This window comes from Labrus bergylta, chromosome 1 (assembly GCF_963930695.1).
Source record: "Labrus bergylta chromosome 1, fLabBer1.1, whole genome shotgun sequence".
NCBI lineage: Eukaryota > Metazoa > Chordata > Actinopteri > Labriformes > Labridae > Labrus > Labrus bergylta.
This window is the reverse complement of record NC_089195.1, coordinates 13,403,009-13,415,319: the sequence shown is the minus strand read 5'-3', so window position 1 is coordinate 13,415,319 and position 12,311 is coordinate 13,403,009. Positions and strand designations below refer to the sequence as shown.

The 12,311-nt window shown below is 42.6% G+C and overlaps 1 protein-coding gene across 2 annotated transcripts in view; it reads left to right on the top strand.

The window, feature by feature from the left end:
* Positions 1–12,311, top strand: part of LOC109989051 (zeta-sarcoglycan) — a 380,910-nt gene that overhangs the window by 99,823 nt on the left and 268,776 nt on the right. Inside the window, exon 2 of one of the 2 annotated variants that reach the window (XM_065954498.1) lies at positions 11,510–11,583. The exons of the other annotated variant lie outside the window; for it this stretch is intronic. The gene's annotated coding sequence lies outside the window, so the exon portion shown is untranslated. The remainder of the gene's footprint in view (positions 1–11,509; positions 11,584–12,311) is intronic. 2 annotated transcript variants of the gene reach the window in all.

The window sequence follows — 12,311 nt, the reverse complement described above, 5'->3', positions numbered from 1 at the left end:
GATTGCCCTCATTGTCCTCACCTGTGTGTAGTCAGTCTCACCTGTGTTTGATCACCCTGTGTATTAAGGGGGTTCCTTCTCTTCAGGAGATTCCTGTGATTTTTCTTCATGTTTTTGTTGCTCTTTAGTTTGGATTTTTCTGTTGGACTTGAAAGAAGTAAGCCTTGCTTTTGCCTTTTTGGTTAAATAAATTCAGGTTTTCTGCCATTGAGTCCAGAACCTTTGAATATCTACACGTGACACAAAAACCAACACAACTCCAAAAACGATCATCTAAATTTGTAAAAGCTAGCTTGTTTATGTTCCATTGTCAAAATTTTAAAAAGACACCATGCATGAAAAGTCCTGCAGTGCAGTTCCAGTTGATCCTGGCTGCTATGATATGAGTCGAGGGTGTTTACAGAGTTTTTTTTATTATCATATTGACAATCTGGAGTTGTGAGCAGAGGACGCAGTGTACCAGACACAGTCAGCCTTATTGACTATATAAAAAGCTGTTTATGAGCCCTGTAAACTTCCTTGAAAATAACAGCGCGGGATGATGGGGAAGGTTTCTGTCTGCATATGAATGGAGGGTCGGCTTTGTGTGTGTGTGGGAGGCAGAAGGTGGCTTTATTTGTTTGGGCAGTAAGGTGCAGTTGTGTGTGCTGAAGATCATGTCTTTGTTTATATGTAATACGTGCGTGTGTGTGTGTGTGATTGACTGCTCTGTTGACAAATGAGGCTCCTGCAGCTCTGGGTGGGAACGAGCAGGAACAATCAGAGGAAACATAACAAACACAAACAAAACACAACTGCGAGTGTGAAACTGACACAAGAATTTGATCTACCGTGGACTGTACCTGTTTGTGTTTTCAGAAAGGGCGGGATGTCAACACTATAACGCCACCAGACACTCTTTAATGTGCCTGAATATGGTGCATTCATGTTGTGTCGGACACATCGGAAAAACAAGTTTCTGAGTTGTAAAATGCAAGCAAACACCTGCCAACAATCCGACTTGACGTCATTATCACATCACATGGGGGCAAAATATGTTTAATTAATGTTAAGATACTTTTTATTAACTCACGTTTTGCACAGAGATATTACACACACTTCTTAGCATCCACATTTAGTTTGTCGTCGTTGTTACAACAATCCGACTTTCCGATCTGAAATCACATGAACACACTAAGTCTGAAGAACGACTTCCCAACTTGGAAACTGGGACTATCAGAGGAGCACATGAATGCAGCATTAGCTTCCAAATGATGTCATCAGCACAATATGTCAGCACCATAGGCTATATGGATAATGTGCCTTAATGTCCTCTGATTGATGTACAAAATGTGAAGACAAAATACTCCTGTGATCGGTGCTGTATTATCGTTAATTTGGAGCCAGAGTCTGCACAGTAGGACTGGAAGAGGAAGTGATGTCAATGCATTTTTAATTTTCTAGTTTGATCAATGTCATCTGTTAACATGGAGGAGGCGGTGTTTATGACCGCATCTTGTAGAGGTGGTATTTTAGCCTCTATGTGTACAACAGGTATAAGGTGGAGATGCGATATCCAACTTTTACAGTCATTGGGTCAGCCGTAGTGACCAGTGTATGGGCAGATGTCCTGTAGTTTTATTTTAGTTTAAATGTCTGCAACAGATAGAGATATCTCCTCTGTCCTCTCTCTGTGTCTCTGAAGGACAAACGTCCCCAGTGACGCTGTACCTTGATCGATTTTTGGGTCAGAGGCTGACAGACAGAGGAGCGAGGCGTTCTTGTTCGTTTGATGTTAGTGCTTGAAGTTGATGTCAGGTACTGCTCCTTAGATCTATCTTTTACCTTTTATAAATGTCTACAAGACATATTTCCTGTACCAGGCTCATCAGTTATTAGTTTGTTTTTTAATTTGTTGAGTCATTCCTCTTAGAGGACAGAATTCATGCCTTGCAGGATGACATTTATCACGGAAAGTTGAGTTTGGTAATGCAGCTTTTTATGCGTGCATGAATTACTATTTTCTTTTGGTATTCAAGTCTCTTATGTGTGTCTATATGTGAACCAGATCCTATGGGAGTCTATCTGCCTCTGTGACTGCATGTTTACCTAAAGCAGAAGTGGTAATCAGGCCATGCATATGTATGAGGGTTTGTGAATGCTGCTCTAAACGTTGCAGAGGCGTTCCTACGACATTGCAGATCAGAGTTTCCAAGCGATATGCTTTGCTTCTGTATCACTGGCGAGCTGATGTTTAAGAAACACGGTTATAATCTACGTGGCGCTTTTGTGTGCATGATGGAGCTCGGTTTTGTTTCTATACATAGAACATGTGCACATCAGAGAGAGAGAGGGAGCGAGGGAGGGAGAGAGAGATGAGAGAGAGAGAGAGAGAGAGAGAGAGAGAGAGAATTGTTTTCCTGAGTGGAAAAGCAGACAGTCAAGATGAGAGTCGAGGATAACAGTTTTTTGTCTCTGTGTGAGGATGATTGTGCAAACTTGGCAATGTCTGATTTGCAGAAATTAAGTGAAACTGGTCTTGGTTGCTAAAAGAAGAAAAAAAATGTTGCTTGTGTTTTAACAGTCACAGGGGTTTGATTCCTCTTTCCTTGGCTATTTGCATAATCTAGAGATCATTTCCTGCAGTGGTTGAAATATTAAGAAAAGTCTCACTTATAGTAATTTCGAGAAGAAGTGCAGCAGCAACACACAACTTGGTTCTAGGGAGTAAAACAACAATCCCTTCTGTGGATCTGATTGTGTTTCTGCTATCTGTCTTTTAAAGGTACCTTACAATGGCCTCCTGTTTGTGATGTTTAAGGCTCTTGCTGTGTTTCCTTTCTGCTGTTTGTCTCTACGGGCAGTAGAGGTAGAAACTGGGACAAAAACGATGGCGACGCCAAAGCAAATCCATGTGTGACCAAGAGTAATACGTTTACCCGTTGAGCTTCACTGGATGAGCGGGCGATGAGTTAACCACCTGGGAGTGAATTTCATCCCGTGGGCCTGCTGTTTGTGATTGAACTGTGACCAGCGGGGATGCAGCGCAACTGTGTGGGACTTTGTTCATAACCATCAACGTTCCCCATAGGTTGAGACCTCAACTACTGTACCTGTAGCTAGCAGGGTGCTAACTCCACAAGGTGTTAACAGATGGAACCAGAGATAGCCACACAACGTATACAACTTATATTCTGGGTTTTTTAAGGTAGATGGCCTCTTTCTTTGCGGTATTTCTTGTGAAACTTCATTTATTTGAATGTGTAAGTCTAAGTTAAAGAGTTGTCCTGAATATATCCTTAGCTTTATCACTTAGAATGTAAGTAAAATGTAGTAACAAAACAGAGAAAAAGATTTAAACTGGTCATTGAGGACCTACTTCTCCTGGTGGCCGACCCTCCTCCATGACAGCGGATGAACTTTTCTTCAGCTGTAGTCGTTACAGTTTCATCATCTTGGTACGTTGCAATTTGAAATTCAAGGTTGATGGCTTCTCTGAAGATCCCAGTGGCAGATTGTTAATTAATCATGGTGAGATTCAGGGATGTCCCTTAAATCCTGGCTGATATAAACACACCTCACAATCATGATTCACCTTCATCAAATTAGAACTCCGGCTGCAGGAATCAGCAGATTGGCAATTACGTTAAAGTCGCTGATGGGGATTTGGATTCACTGTCAGGAAAAGGAATCAACTTTCCTTTCGTTGTAAGATTATTTTCAGCTTCTGTAAGGAGCAGGTGATGGCTGACTGGGGGGGGGGGGCTGCTGTATCTCCGTCTCTGTGTAGTCGTCTGTCGCATTTAGCACGATCGTTATCGCCTTTTGAGTGTGCATCTGCTTGGTTTCAATTCCCTTTATGACCCGTCCTGTCTTTTCCAACTCTTAACTCTGTACACCTTCAGGCTCCGTGTCCACCTAGCATTTTTGCCGGGCAGAAAAGCGCTGACTCGGCGCTCGGGGGGGACTGTTAGCATGAAGCGTTTCTATGCTGGGAAGAAAAGAGGTGCACGTCCATCCTGTCTCTATGGCAACCGTACGTACAGTACAGATAAATTCAAGGAACGCCAGAAAATATTTCTGACCTTTTCTGGGGGTTTATCTGTAAGAATCACCACACGTGAACATGCAAGACAGAGAGGGGGGCAGAGAGAGAGAGAGGGGAGGGGCTTACGATCAGGTGAAGCCGAGGGCGTGGCCATATTTTCTTGTGTTTGTTTGAGTTTTGTGACGTCTGCTGTAGATTCACCATAAGCCTTAGGATTACCTGGAAGTCTTCTCACAAAATGTGCCATACTTCGCTGGCAGAGAAAAGATGTGCATTATGCTTAGTCAGCGGTACAGCGCCCCCCCCTGTCAAAAACTTCAGGGGACCACAGGCCCCACTTTGGGAATCACTGAATCAATGAGTGATTGATAATATTCAATCAGCAGACTCTCAGCTTGGGAATGACTTAAGTGCTTCTTGAAGATTTTTGCAGTGCAGTTATTTCAGCTGGATGTGTTTTTACAGAGAACATGATGATTCATGGGAGTTTAGAGACCACTAATGTCACCTTAGTTTCCTGTTCAATAGGTGCAGAAAGCAACAATGAGCTTCTAATGTGTATTCAAGTTATCAGAGAGCACCGTGCGACAATAATACATGCACACACTGATTTCATTATACGCTCGGCTTAAAGGTCCCATATTATGCTTTTTCTGGTTTTATATGCCCTTTAGTGTGTTTTCCAAGTGTCCTGTGCATGTTTAGGCACATCTATGTGCACGGAAACGCGGCTTCTCCTACGTCCTCCTGTTAGCTGTAGCATTAGCTGCATGTAACGCTCGGTTCTAGCCCCCCTCGATAAAAATTTGTCAGTCCGACTTCATTGTCAGTGTGAGATCACTGATCTAAGCCCGTTGGCTTGTCGAGGCAAGCCCTGCAGCTCATGTTGAAATTTCCGAGAAGCGTGCTGAGCAACTGACCAATAACGACAGAGCGGATCAGCAGACCAATCAGAGCAGACTTGGCCCTCGTGGGGTCTAACAGTGTGGGCTCAGCAGAGTGCAGCTGACGGACTCAGAGCGTAGAGGGAGCAAGGAGGAGCAGTACATGAAAACAGACACTTTTTTTGGACTTTAGCTATTGTGAACGTCCAAAAGTAGGTACATAGATTAAATATACGAACCCTAAAAAGGGCATAATATGGGCTCTTTAAGTGAATTTCACTTCTGGAAAGTGTCTTCTTCAGCAGTGTGGGATCAAAGAAAGAAATAACAAAAAGTCACCATCACACAGAATTTAATCTCATTCTACATTTGAACTGCAGCGCTTCAAACTTTTTTTCTTTTTTCTTTTTTGCAGCCCTCCCGGGGAATGAAATTGGGTAAATTAATCCTCTCCTGAGAACGCACACACTTTTAAATCATGCTAATACCTTTTGTCAAGTGGGGACCCGTCGGGGGGGGGGGGGGGGGGACCGCCTGATCTCATTTTGGTTCTAATACGCTGAGAAACGACATGCTGGATTTGATGAAAGAGTTTTGATGACACCGTTTTGAACTGCAGTGTACTTGAGGTGATGAGAAAAAAATAAATCTGTGATTCCTGCACATGCAGAAAGTACATTACCCAGCTGTTTTTTTACAAAAACACACAGTCCACAGTGACTCCTTAATTGCCGGTTAGACAGCGTTCCTTATTGATAACGTCTTCCTTTAAGTTGTTCCTCTGGGCATTTCCCATCATCCTCCTGTGTAATCCATTATGGCTTCTTCAACGGTCCAGTTGTGTGTGTGTGCAGCACCGCTAGTCGATAGCCAATAAAGCCAGATCAATTGAGCTTACAGAGCAATCTAGACCTCTAAAGACCTGGTCCGTATTAATGTGAGAAACTAGGAGCGCCTATATTTAGAGTGTAGCTGCATCCTGAGGACTCGGGAAGGTTGTGGTGAACCTGTCGACCGACTGCAGGATGTCGAGTCAAATATCAAGTTAAGCTTCTCTGTACTCAGATGTCCAGTCATGATTGTAGTCGATGCAGCTCATGAGCTCTTCTGGGTCCCTGGTGTGTGATTGGCTGCAGCCCATGCTGGATCCACCAATCACAAGGCTGTTTTTGATAACAATAACTATCTCTGATTACTCTTTATTGATTATATCTTGTGATGGTGAAGGCAGGATCTCTACTTGGCACGTGGTTAAGTAATGACTGAAGCAATTAAAGCCAACTGGTTAAAAATCAATGCGGGAAAGGGTCGTAGCTCAGCAACCCCGTTACTCAGCGTGGATGGATGGTAATGCATGAATCAGATTCTCATACTAATCACACAGGATTTAAAAGCAATAATATGTCACTTTTCCACCTTAAACTAGCAGTCTCTAAGGACATTCAACAGGGAGATAGCGTCTCTCCCATGTTGGCATTTTAATCAATCAGTCATTATTTGTAGAGCGCCAATTTATACATTCAAGTGTTATCTCGAGACACTTTACAAAAGAGCATATGGCATAATATGCAGGAAGGATTTCTTCTTTGTGTTCCTCGTGTTCCTGTTGTCCACACTTGGTGGAGGTCGGAGCAGGCCGTGCATGAATGAGGCCGGCGGTTGTTGGGGCGACACAGTCTGATATTTATTTTTGATTAACCTTTATAATAAGAGACTTTTTAAGTATGTCCTTCAACATTTTTACATTTTGTTCGAGCTTGGCGTGTCTGGTTTCCTCCCTTTTTGTGTACAACATTTTCCCCCTTTTTCCAAGAGCTCTCAACACACTGTTACAATTTCTCGTCTACTTTGACCACAGAGAGCATCCAGTCACGCCCCCTTTTTGTCTACTGGTATTTAGTAGTGTTGTATAATGAGTGGAGTAGCGTAAGTCTCAGCCTGCTAATGAACAAAGATCAACTGACAACAAACATGATGTAACTTTTGAGCTGTAGACAACCTATTTATAAGCCCCAAATGAACTCCTTATAAGGGAAGGAGGCGGGGCCAGTCTAATAAATAGACCAGGTCAGACTGTTTAACAGTTGAGAGAGAGAGACACTCATGGACAAGTATTAATGGATGTCATAAGCCTGTCAGTATTTCTGCAGAGTCACTGAAAACGAGGAAATGGCACACATGGATGTCCGCCTACGGTACACCCACATATGCAGAGAGAGAGAGAGAGAGAGAGAGAGAGAGAGAGATAGAGAGAGAGCGAGATGCTGGTTAACCCACTGAAATACACACACACAAACAAACTCGCACAAACTCGGCATCACGCTAAGATTTGCCTGGAGTCTCCCAATAATAGCAGATGGTCTTTCTGGGTCCACCATCTCTCTCTCTCTCTCTCTCTCTCTCTACCTCTCTGCAGCTCACTCCACCAATCTCTTTCTTGTCCTTCTCCCTCTACGGTTTCCTCTCATTGTCCATCTGTTGCTTTATTGCTCTCACTTCTAATCCTTTCGCCGTGTCTCTCCCTTGCTCATCCTCTCACTTTTGTTGCTCTCTTTCTTCTCCCTACATTTCCCTCTGCCTCTCTCTCTCTCTCTCTCTTCTCTCTCTCTTGCTTATGATCCATGCTTCCGGGGCTGTGTGTTGGAGAGATTCCTGTGGGAGGTTACTTGAGTTGACAAGGCCACTAGCAGTGCCTGGCCATGCCACCTTGAAGCTTTGCCAGTGTTTGTGGATATGTGTGTGCCCTCTGGACCAAGCAAACATCAGAAGTGTGTGTGTGTGTGTGTGTGTGTGTGTGTGTGTGTGTGCATGCATCTGTGTCTTTAGTGTCGACAGTGTGTGTGTGTAATTGGGTTGACAGTGTTGGCAGTAGCCCTTTGCTGCCTTGTCTTTGAATGTGGCTCAGTCTTTTTTAGTCTCTGTTTTTAAACTACACGGGATGTTTTATAAAGATCCATCCATCTCAGTTTTTCCTCACCTGTATTTGTGATAATTTGGCAATATTCAAAAGAAGCATTGATCAATCTGTCGCCATCACCTGAGCTCCGTCACAGTAGAAATGACCACACGCGCTCTGAAAGCGTAGAAATAGAAGCAGCAGAAAGCATGAGAAAATGAGGTGTTCAGCGCTGGAGCATGTTTTTCACACTGCTGTAATGTCAAACTGCATCCTCTCTGTTCTTGAATTCTGTCTTGTCACGCTTTCCAAAAATATAGCACACGGGGTGAAGCAACCGAAATGGCTCGGAGCGAAAATGAAGCAAAAAAAAAAAAAAAAGAATCATCTCTGAGGCTTCTTCTTTTCCTGTGCCATTTATTCCTCGTCAGCCTCTCCTTTCCTCTGCTCTTTCTTTATACAAGCCCCCCTTTCCCTTTTTCCCTTTCACCCCTTCTTCTTCTCCTCTTTTCCCTCCCACCTGGTGCCTTTTCTCTCTTTCATCCTCTTTTTTTCTCTTTTCATCCCTCTGCTTGTGAATCATTAATGCCTGCCATGTCATGATCTGTGTGGATGTGAGCTGCGTTCAGAGTGATTATTCCTTCTCACTGTGTTCACTTGATCTCCCACTTGCTGCTGCACGCAGGCAGCGATCTCACCACTTCTAACACAGCTTATCATCACATATTCACTTAAAGCCTCACATAAACATGAAATGAAATCAATTTGTAGATTTACAGTTCCATGCATGTTCCTTATGGCTCCGTTCTTCACTAAATTAAAATTTCTTGGTTTCATGTGGATTTTGTTCGAGCAATTAAAGAGTTTTAAAGACCGATTCATTCTGGGAACAACACTAGAGGACTACGGCATGACTTCACATTTTTCCTTTCTCTCTCAGTCCCTCCTCTCATGAAAACATTCTCAGGATTTGATGCAGTGCATTATGCAACACATAGCCCAAATTCTCTGAACGGACTTTTTTGAAACAGCTCTGACTGTTGGCTCGAGTTATCTCCCTCTTCTTTGTCTCTGTTGAATAGAAATCTCAGAGTAAACGTAATGCTAGCCAAATTAAAAAAATGAAGTCCAAAACCCCCAGGAATGATTTATGATCTGCAGACAAAATAGTAGAATAGTGGCATTAGTGGAAATCACTGTAATAACTCATAGTTAATCATCGAGTTGAATGATGGATGCAACGTTTGCGTTGAGCTTCATTTCAGGAGAGTTTATATCTGGACCCCCTCAAATTGAGTGTTTGACAATTGGGCGGCTTTAAGTGACTTAAAATCCATATTTCACGATTTGCATTTTGGATAATTCAGAACACAGATGGAGAAACAAGATGTGATGTTTTAAGTTTGAGCTGATTCTGCTTCCAACGTTTTATATAAAAAGAGAACAAAGGCTACAGGAAGATATTTAAAATCTCAAATTGAAAGAGATTCCAGAGAAGCTAGCGACTAATTTTCTAGTCAGTTAAAGTAGTGATATGTAGCACTGACACCTAGTGTTTAAAATGGGTACTGCAGTCCAAATTCAAATCGTTAGAGAGAGAGCTGTCCCCACCCGCCCCCTTCCCTCTCTAGAGTCGATGCTCCCTCAGGTTGCCATGTGGTGGACACTGAAGCTTCAGTGTTTATCCAGCTCTGCATCGGTCTGTAAACCTTTCTGTGTTCTAACCTCTCTCCATTTTTCAAAAGCATCTCCAATATTGATCCAAGTTTGAGCACATTTCTGCTCATGGAGCTTATTAGAAACATGCAGAGGCTTTTTAGGTCGAGTACAATCACTTCTATCTGAACCTGTTCTCTTGCCTGCTTCCATCGCTGCAACACCTGTTGGTTTGACCTGATAACTGCTCTCATATTTGGCAAACCGAGGGGCGTCCAAAATGGCAGTGTGGGGGTGCCTTAAAACCGCCTACCTTCTCTGGTCCAAACAAATCCAGAGCATTCAGGACCAGAATCTAAAGTTAGAAGGAGGACATACTGGCTGCTGCATTGTTGTCAGAGAAGCCAGCAACATAGCATGTTTCCTTAATGTCTGATCATATAGTAAGGTCACTTTATCATTTCACTCATTACACAGCTTACTGATTGATCCTTAAAGAGACATTTAATATAAGACTAGCCGACGAGTCTGCAGGTATGAAAATAGTCAAAATTGAGCACCATTTTGAGAGAAAGAATATCTTGAGCTTGTTTCAGACCGAGTGGGATCTCAGATCCTGCAGGTAAATGATGTCAAATTGTATTGGCTAATGTTTTCAATGTGAGCATCGCAGGCCTTCCGATTATTTTGCAGACATGCCTGCGCAAAATGTAGAAACTAATGGCTACAGTAGAGAGGCTATAACATGCTTGTTTACATCCGGGCAGTAGAGCAAAGAGAGAAGGAGCATTAGCCATGGCTACAGCCAGTCTTTGGTTGCAGCCCCAGCTAGTGGTGGGTGATGGCATTACAGTTTGAGCAACACATTTGAACAGCATTGAGGGCCAACATATGATAATATGACTAATATGGATGGTAGCTCTGGTGACGATGTTAAGTTTTTGGTCAGCTAGTCACCCAGATCTCTGAGAAAAAACAAATTGTATTTTAAGCAAAGATGCAATTCCTCTGATGTCAGACACATGTTATGCACTGAAGTAAATTGTTAATAAGTTTTATAGTTATCACCATTCAGTCAGTATAGAGCATCGAAAACTACTCTTAAGAGACAATGAAGTGGTGCAAAAAGTGATCAAAAATGGGATTTGGTTGAATGAAAACCTTCAACAATCATATGGCCTTCTCCTTACAGTCATACAAGAGTTACCTTTATGATCAATGACATCATGCAACAAAATGATGCAGTTAGTATGAGGTGGTTGCCGGGGTGTCTGCATTGAAATCAGCTGTTGCAAACAAGTACCCTCATGCACACAAGAAGTAGCACAGCTTGCAGAGTCGGGCTGGGCTGCAGTCTTATATAAGAGCCTAGAACATCTAAAAAACCTCCGCACTGCTCTGCAAGTGTGAGTCGCTGGGGAAGGCAGGAGAAGACGGACAGAAATGAGAAGGAAAAAGGAGGGGGGAGGTATGAGACGTAGAGAGGTAGGAAGGGGGCTGATGGAACTGAGGTATAATTAATTAGAACATGGGGATGAGGTGAAGAAGGGAAGACAAGATGAGAAATGATGGTGGAGGTCCTGAGGGAGGATGTCTACAGTGTGCTGATTGGATGAGATAAAATGCAATAAAAACACTGATCAGTTTGATCAACAATGAGACTAACTAGGTCATTCATCGGACAACAAAATACATTCTGCATATATAATATAAAACAAGCTGCATTTCTGTGGCTTCAGTTTCTCCTTTCAAAGTCAGCTTCAGGTCATTATTATGGGGGAACAAGCGTCTTCAGCGGCTCAATCACACCAGAATTTATTAATGAAACATAGTTTTTTAATTCCACCAACATGTTCAATCATATGTTTATAGGATACTTTCTTTTTTTGTCCTTGCAAGCAACACACACACGTACGCACACGCACACACACACACACACACACACACACACACACACACACACACACACACATTAAACATGTACCTTTCTGCACCACAAAAAAAGAAAACAAAAGTTGGACACGGGTGCTTTTTTTGTGTCTGCAGATGCAGTAGGCGTCACTGCGCAGCGACGCTGATGGATTCACCGCCGCTCCACTGTTGACAACAGTGACGATCAGGTACATTTTCTACTATCAACAAACACAATGTTACCACAACGTTTTCAAAAAGTCATAAATAAACAGATGGGATCCAGGGGTGTAGAGGAAGGAGTCGGAGGAGAGGAGCAGTGAGTCGAAAATGAAAACATTAAGAACATAGCTCAACAATGAAAGAAAGAAAAGGGGTAAAAAAAAACTAAACTGTGTGAGAACATGAGCAGCGTTTTGAAGAATAATTTGTCCTCGGTTTTATCAGTCCGCTAAATGAGAAAACTATCGATCAATTAGAAGTCACTGAGAACACCTTGTCCTCTTTGCATGAATGAGAATCCATTTCTAACACCATGCATAGACTGATGGAGCGCCCGAGTGATATCCTACATCCAATCTCTTGAATTGATGCATTTAATGAAAAGGAGAAAAGATGTAGTTTGTGCGTACTTGTGTTTGACTGATGCTTAATGCATCGCTGCAACTTGTTCCAGGGTTGATTTTTAGCTGTCTGAGAAATGGTACTCAGTTTTTTACAGTTTTTTTTTTAAGCTGAAAAGTCGGCTGAATGTCGGCTTAATGTGTGCATTTCTGAGATGAATGAAGGAAATAAGGCTTTAAACACAGTAGTAGCTGCTTTTAAGAGAGCCATATGCATGTTTGTGTGTGTGTGTATGTGTGTGTATTCGGATGACTGTGTGTGTCTCTCTACTGGCTTTGCTGTCTGTCGACCCAATTAAACACTTGTGTTTTTT